The 8,452-nt window shown below is 35.3% G+C and overlaps 1 pseudogene; it reads left to right on the top strand.

Annotated features, from left to right (window-relative positions):
• The first annotated feature begins 1,463 nt into the window (after nucleotides 1-1,463).
• On the top strand, nucleotides 1,464-1,579 carry LOC117679974 (U6 spliceosomal RNA; annotated as a pseudogene).
• Nucleotides 1,580-8,452: the final 6,873 nt, after the last annotated feature.

The following is an 8,452-nucleotide window of genomic DNA, read 5'->3' as shown; positions in this document are numbered from 1 at the left end:
GATCAGTGGCTCCAGTTATGTTCCCTACAGTGTAATCTGAAATTGAGAAAGCTTTTGGTATATCCCTTGTTATGGTCAAATCATGCTAGTGGCTTTTAGTTATGGTTAATTCATTGAGTGAAGGAATTGTGCCTCTGCCTCTTAAATAAATCATTGCCAGACCCCACCATTGGTCCATGATCTAACTTTCTATTTTTGAGGAATGTGGTTGAGAAGATGATTGCACAACAACTTCAGATGGCTTTATATAAAGCAGATTATTTGAACAAATAATCTGCTTTATATAAAAAAATAATAATAAGGAATAAAAAATAAATAAAAGTTTCATTCTCCCAAGTTCCACTGAAGAAAATAGAGATACAAATTTAAATAACATAATGACCAGAATAAATCATAATTCAAACAATGTTTAGTATTCCTTCTTTATTATTGACTACACTTTGTGAATATGAAGTATTCTGGTGATATAATAGCCTTTCCCCAATCTGTTGATCTTTATATGGGATGGGTTACAATTTTATCATCAAAAAATGGAGGTCATAGGGCTGAATTGTGATGCCCTAATATGTGCCCAACTCTAAAAGTTCATCACTTTTAGTTTGTTCATTTTTAGATTAGAATGCAAGTTTTGACCCATCTGATCTGTAATTGTTAATACTTTTCTCTCCTACCTTTCAATTATAATGCTGATTCCCTCTTGCCAATCATTACGTTTGTGAATAAATGATTTACACATGAGTACTATTGTTGGATTCAAAGCAAGAATGTGCATCAGTAAGAAGTAAGACCTATATTCATCAAGCTGTGTCTACCCTAGTCAAACTTTTAAACCATTATTGGAAAAATAATGGGCTGTTCCATTTTGAGGGATCATTTGACTCTGTTCTCTCTTAGATATTAAATGAGGAAGACAAGTACCTTCTTGATAGAATTTAGGAATAATAAAAACCTTATTGCAAAGTTAAACTTGGAAGGTACACATCAGCTGAAATCACTTAAAACTAATCCTGCCCCATCTAAGTGAATGTCTTCCAGCTCTCCAGTGATTTTCAATTTTAGTCAATGAGCAGCTATACCAATAGGAGTACAATTACAATGCTTTGCTGATGATGTCGATGTAAAAGTAAAGTCTACATGACGATTCTTCACATAGTCTAAACTGATTCTTCTTAATGTCACATTGCTAGAGTTATTTGCAAGCTTTGCAGGTTGTGCTCATGTTAAATTTCCTATATGTAGTTTAGTTAAATTTCCTATATGTAGTTTAGTTAAATTTCCTGTATGTAGTTTAGTTAAATTCCCTATATGTAGTGTAGCAGGGGTGGGTTCTACTTACCTTTACTACCGGTTCGTAACGGGGCCGCATTTCCTCCCGATCAGCTGGGACTCGGGAGGCAGAGAATAGATGGGGGCGGGGTCAGTCAGAGGTGGTATTTACTGATTCTCCGAACTACTCAAAATATGTGCTCACTTCGGCAGCACATATACTAAAATTGGAACAATACAGAGAAGATTAGCATGGTCCGTGTGCAAGGATGACATGCAATAGTACCAGATGAGATAGATGGGACACATGTTTAAAATGAATGATTATTAGCAGACACATTATTAGAAATTATTAGAATGTTATAGGGCCTTCTACTTGAGCAGGGGGTTGGACTAGAAGACTTCCAAGGTCCCTTCCAGCTCTAATCTGATGGATGGATGGAAGGAAGGAAGGAAGGAAGGAAGGAAGGAAGGAAGGAAGGAAGGAAGGAAGGAAGGAGTGCCTTCCCCAATTGTTCTATAATGTACTGGAGTCTGAGAAGAAACCCCAAAGTCAATCATACAAGTGCTACAAAGATGCTATGAAAGTCACACCACTGTGACTTCCACTACGAAGCTAGAACCTACATTTGCTGACAGAACCTGCTGGTAAGTGCTGTGCTATGAAATCTCCGTCAGCTTTGAGGACAGGTGCCTCCAAAAACTAATAAAAAGCCATGAGCAACATCACAAAATAACATCCACAGTTGCTACAATGTTAGACTTCCACCTCCCCATTCTAGACTCTGCTTTTAGACTGGGACTGAGGAGCTCCCTCCATGCCAAAGCGGAACTGCATAACAGAGTGTCTTCTTTGAACCCAAAGGACTACTATAGAGAGAGAGAAAACTCTGCCAAGCATGGTCCTTTCAGGAAATTCCTGATTTGTCTCGCTGATAAGTTTCTCATTCAGAGGATGGACAGAGGCACAGAAGAATCTATTATCCTTGACTTCAGGTTTATACAGTAATTGAGGGAGTTAAAGAGGCAGAAACTCTGGAGGAAAGTCATAATCTAACGCTGGAATGTCTGAAACTAAAAATGAGTGTAATCAGACATGTATCTTGGACTTCAGAAAAACACATTTTCATAAACATAATAATAGGATCCTTTAGCAGGAGAAAACAATGTGAATGGGAGCTCAAGATGAGTGGAAATGCCTAAAAAAAAAAGTATTAAAATCGTAACTGGAAACCATTTTAGTGAGGGCAAATATTGTGGAAATCAAACCAAACCAATTTGTTTATGGAAAAACAAGTAACTACAGGAATAGAAAAGAGAATAGAAAACAGATACAGAGACGCAGATCAGAATTGTAGATCTGGTGTCAGGAAAATAAATGATGGAGGAGGAGGAGGAGTGGGGAGGAGGAGCGGGAGGGATAGTTAATTATATTCAAAATAAATAAAAAGAAAAAAACATACTACTGTATTTTTCAGAGTATAAGATGCACCAGACTATAAGACGCACCTTCCTTTTTTGGTGAGGAAAACAAGAAAAAGAAATCTGCCTCTGCCTCCCAGCAATTTTGCTTTGTTGCAGCAAACAGCAAACAGCCTGCTTTATTTTCATTTTCGTTTTCAGCATAGCTTGATTAGCACAAGGAAAAAAAAAATCTGCTCCAGCAATTTACCTCCTTGCAGCAAGCAGCAGAGGCCCGGGCAAAACAGCTGAGAGCAAAACATCTGAGAGTCAGGAGGCCAATCCAATCAACTTGTGCTAATTAGACTGTGCTGAAGCTGAAAGGAGCTGTTTCTTCTTGCTGTTTGCTGCAAGGAGGTAACTGCTGGGAGGCAGAGGCCAAAGGGTGGGGGCCAGTGGGTGGGCGGGACTACATTCGGTGTATAAGACGCACCTAAATTTTCACCCCCTTTTAAGGAGGAAAAAGGTGCGTCTTATACTCCGAAAAATACGGTAACTGTTTGATGGAAAAGTGTATGGACTCTTCTTCACTGGATGTTAACATGTGGAAGCTAACTGTCTGGGATGGTTTGATATGGATTCCCATATGAACAGGGAATTGAACTTAATTGCCTAAATGCTGTCCTGCAAATCTGTGTTGGTATGATCTGCAAATCTCCAAGATCTGTAGGCATCGTGTGTCTGTGGATAATTCCCTTGGCATCCATCAGGCTCACCTCTCCATCCCTTTGTTTTAAAGATCCTTTATAAACATTTTCAACAAGAAGTCGACCTCCCTAAAATACTGCAGCCCTGTGCTTTGTCTGGAAATGTGCTCACGGTAAACAAAAACAAACCAGGCCTAAAATTCACAGGCTCTATGGCTTTCTAAGAAAATATTAGAAACTAGGAATTGTCACTGACAACATGTCCCCCTTTTCACAGAAAAATAGAAATCAAATACTTATTTGGATGGAAATTTTTGACCACACAACGATCAGCAAAAATTTGTCTCCTCTGCATATTTTATCTAAATATGTTATGGGGAAGTGAGCAAACTAATGGAATGTAACAGAAAGGTGATCCCAGCTTGCGATAGTTAGAGAAGAAAAAAAAATGCATCGTTTCTGTGAAAATTACCATGGTGAAATTAAGAAATGGACATTAATGGAATATTATGAGAGAAACAGAAGTCTGGCTATTGAACAGCCAATCATATGGCAGCATTTGAAACTGTATCATTTGCGGATTCCCAAAAAGTTGCTCTTGAACTCATTCTGTGCCACCACACAAGTTTATTTAAGCAACATGGAAATACCTCAAGGGGGACATGCATCCTTTAACCTCTTCTTTAAAAAGGCTCTAGGGCTTATGAAAAAAGAAAGGAAACAGACAAAAAACTATTCTTGATGTACAGAACAGACTAAATTATAAAGGCATTACAATTTTATGATGCTCTCAGGATTAACAAGAAGTCAGATTTAATTCTCTGCAGTTATAATCAACAAGATTTACAAAGAAATTAGGGAGTGTAGCAAATGGATAATGTATGCCAGAAAGGCCAAACTTTTGTTAGCTAATGAATAGTTTATGTAAATGTCCTAATACCCAAACTATGTGGACAGAAATATTAATGGCCATGAATTATCTTCTTGGACAAGATATATATGAGACTTTGAAAATGATGCCTTTGAGCTTTAGAATAGAATAGAATAGAATAGAATAGAATAGAATAGAATAGAATAGAATAGAATAGAATAGAATAGAATAGAATAGAATAGAATAGAATAACAGAGTGGGAAGGAACCTTGGAGGTCTTCTAGTCCAACCTCCTGCTTAGGCAGGAAACCCTACACCACTTCAGACAAATGGTTATCCAATCTCTTCTTTAAAACTTCCAATGTTGGAGCATTTATAACTTCTGGAGGCAAGTTGTTCCACAGATTAATTGTTCTCACTGTCAGGAAATTTCTCCTTATTTCTAAGTTGCTTCTCTCATTGATTAGTTTCCATACATTGCGTCTTGTCCTGCCCTTAGGTGCTTTGGAGAATAGCTTGACTTCCTCTTCTTTGTGGCAGCCTCTGAGATATTGGAACACTGCTATTATGTCTCCACTAGTCCTTCTTTTTATCAAACTAGACATACCCCATTCCAGTAACCATTCTTTATATGTTTTAGCTTCCAGTTCAGGGGTGAAATGCTCGTGGTTCAGACCGGATCGCCCGATCTGGTAGCGATGACGGCAGTGGTTCGGAGAACTGGTAGCAAAAATCCCTGCGCCCTCCCTCCCATGCCCAGTTTTTAAAAGTTTTTTTAAAAAGTCTCTGATGATCACATGGCTCAGCTGGGATTGTCAGAGGCTTTTAAAAGCATTTTTTTTTTTTGCAACCTCTTCGGCTAAAGAGGTTGTAGGAAAAAAAATGCCTTTAAAAGCCTCTGATGATCCCAGCTGAGTTGCCTGATCGTCAGAGGCTTTTAAAAGCATTTTTTTTCTGCAACCTCTTAAGATTGTAGAAAAAATGCTTTTAAAAGTAAAAAAAAAAAAAGTTGGCCACGCCCACCCAGTCACATTACCCACCCCCACCAAGCCATGCCCACAGTACCGGTAGTAACAAATTTTACATTTCACCGCTGTTCCAGTCCCCTAATCATCTTTGTTGCTCTTTTGTGCACTCTTTCTAGAGTCTCAACATCACACTACCTCATGATAACAATAAAAATGAAACATGAGATTTCACTTTGAATTTGCCTGGTTAAGCAACTTTATGGTCATAAAGATATATACAAATGCCACAAATTGTGTTATTAGTAGAAGTAAGCACATGGTAAAGAATATTGACTGTTATGTGTGTTCTCTCAGGCAATAGACCATGGTGTTTGATTTTGCTTGCAGCTACATAGTTCTTTTTTGTTCAAAGAAAAAGATAAAAACCCAATTACGAATTAAAGACCAGTGGACAAGGTCTTCAGCATTATTTGAAATCTATTGAACATGTGATTGTGTAGGAAAATCTGAAGAGATTTTCTAACAAAAATGCTGGAAAATTCAGAATAATATAGCTTGAGCAGCTCTACGAAGGGAAGAACAAAAATGAGGAGAAACTCACGGCACTTAGAACAAACAGAACTCTGAATAACTTTATTTGACTGAAAGGTTAACATCTGCAGCATGAAGAGATTTAAATATCTTAGAAATATATAAACATATTTCTGAAAAGGCCTGAAATAGTCCCCTTTCTAGCATAGTTTGAGCCCTTTGACCTCACTTGTGACCCTTTTAGCATCATTTAAAGAAGTGGCAATGTTATTCAAAAGATATCAAACTAGCAAATACACTACTTAAGTCACAGCAAGAATAAATTAAGTGTGTTAGAATAAAATAAGCTGGTACTGTTCACATTACATGAGAAATAACCCAGTAATTAATCGTTTACTGAAAGATTAACCTCATCTGATATTTCTTCACATGTGAGGAATTCATCCCAGCTGCAGCATTGTAAAGATATCACATGAAACAATCCATATTTATAATAGCTAATTTTGATAGGTTTCATCTCTTTGTTCTCAGTTATTGTCAGAAGAAAAAGAAATGACACACACACACACACACAAATACCAGATACGGTATTTGCTTTCCAACTATTTTAACTGTCTATTTAAACAGATAAAATCCAGAAACAGTTTTTCTTAATTCTGTTAAGTTACATAAATGAAAACTTCATTGTAATTCCCCTTCAACTATTCATTTTAGCAAAAATGCACTTCTTTTTATAAAACCTTAGAAATGTTAACAATTTTTCAGTTTCAGAGTGAACTCTTGAAATAAGTAATATTCAAATTCACAATTACTCCAAACAACTCCAAATGACTGCAAATGTGAAATGATTACCTCTAAATGCTTAGTTATTTATCTCAAAATTTCTAATTTAATGCTTTCCGAGCATTCTTATTTTGGAATTTTGTTTATGGTGTGTGTATATCTGTATGTATATGTATATATTATATTTTAAATATCATTAGCTGTCAACTTTCAAATATTGTCAAACATTGCTTATGGACAATAGTATGAGAAGATTTTAATCACAATCTCCAGAACAAAAGTCACTAGGCAAAACTTTATTACTTTAGAAAAAAAGAAAGAGACATAAGAAGATGAGAGAATTGCTGGAGTGATTTTTTTTTTTTAAAAAAGAAGTTTATAAACTTATACATTTATTTGCCCATTATTTGGTTTTAATTTTAACCCCTTAGGAAAATTAGATGTCTTAATTGAAAAACTAAGAAAATATGGTACATTTGCTGGACTTATAATTAATAAGGAAAAGACAAGAATACTGATGAAGAATATGATGGTTAAGACACACGAGAGTTATCTATAAAAACTGATTTTGAGATTGAGAAAAAAATGAAATATTTGGTATTATCATAACATTAATTGATTGCTACTTCAAAATAACTATGTAAAAATATGGACTGAACATATGGATTTAAATTGGGAAAAATTAAAATTGTCATTATTGGGAAGAATTTCTCTGGTGTTACTTAAAACATTGTTCTTATTCCAGACTATTTATTTATTTATGACATTTATATAGCTGCCCATCTTATGAGAAATTACTCTGTACAATATACAATAATCAAAATATGAACAATACCTGTTTTGAGAACTTATGGATCATTTAAATAATCGCAAAAAGATACATCCAGATTTGTATAACAGGGGGGAAAAAAACAAGGGTTAAATCTTTGTATGTTGGGAAATCTTTAATATAAGATTATCCAAGATGCAAAGGAAAGAGGCGGATTGGGATTACTTGATTTTAAATTTTACTTCACTGCCTGCTATGTAAAAAACATGAAGGGACATTTTATCGTGCCTGGTGGATTTGTGAAAAAGCAAAAAGAAATTGTGTGAACCAAACAAAATTATTATTTTGTAGAAAATCCTTTTAAAATACAGAGACACATATTGTTATTAAAGATCTCTTCCATGTCATTCCTTGTCAGTCGTCATAGAATGAAATATTTCCTCTACAATGATGAGTTTATACTCACATTGGGATCTTTCTCTTCATATTTTTCCCTTGTTCCTCTTTCAGTCCATGGCAATGTACATTAAAATTAGAAATGCAATTTTGAAATCTTTATATTTACTTAGGAAACAAATCTTTAGCCACTGAACACTATAATTAGGGTGGTTCTTTGGGCGCTGGGAGGATATCAATTTCTAAAACACAAAATGATCTTAGGTAGTTTGGATGAATTCTACATCAATGTTAATTACAATGAAATAAAACATAATAAAAGAGATTAAGTGTGATTATGGAAATTGCTATGGTATCAAGGAATGAAAAGATATACACAAACAGAGAAGGCAAAGAAACAAGATCATGTTGTAATATATAGAAAACAGCAGTGTTTTGGAACTCATCATTAAAGTTTTGACACATTGAATAATCTTTGTCTTTCATCTGATCTTTCTTTTCCTTACCACAGTAAAAAAATCTGTTCATAAGCAGAGACCAAACACAGATTATCACCGCAAGAATGTGAGTCTGGGGTGGCACTAATTTTCCATCCAAAAAGAAGAATTTTATTTGCCACACACAATTCAAACTCATGTTTATGTCATTAAATCATATTATACATTGCCAAATCATATTATCAAGCTTATGAACATTAAAGCAATAGTAGAGCAAATATGTCCTATTTCCAACATAATATTGTCCTTCTCCTCCTTATTAC

The sequence above is a fragment of the Pantherophis guttatus genome, chromosome 8 (assembly GCF_059756535.1).
Source record: "Pantherophis guttatus breed Tessera chromosome 8, ASM5975653v1, whole genome shotgun sequence".
NCBI classification, from domain to species: domain Eukaryota; kingdom Metazoa; phylum Chordata; class Lepidosauria; order Squamata; family Colubridae; genus Pantherophis; species Pantherophis guttatus.
The sequence above is the reverse complement of the archived record's forward strand: the minus strand, read 5'-3'. Positions and strand labels throughout refer to the sequence as shown.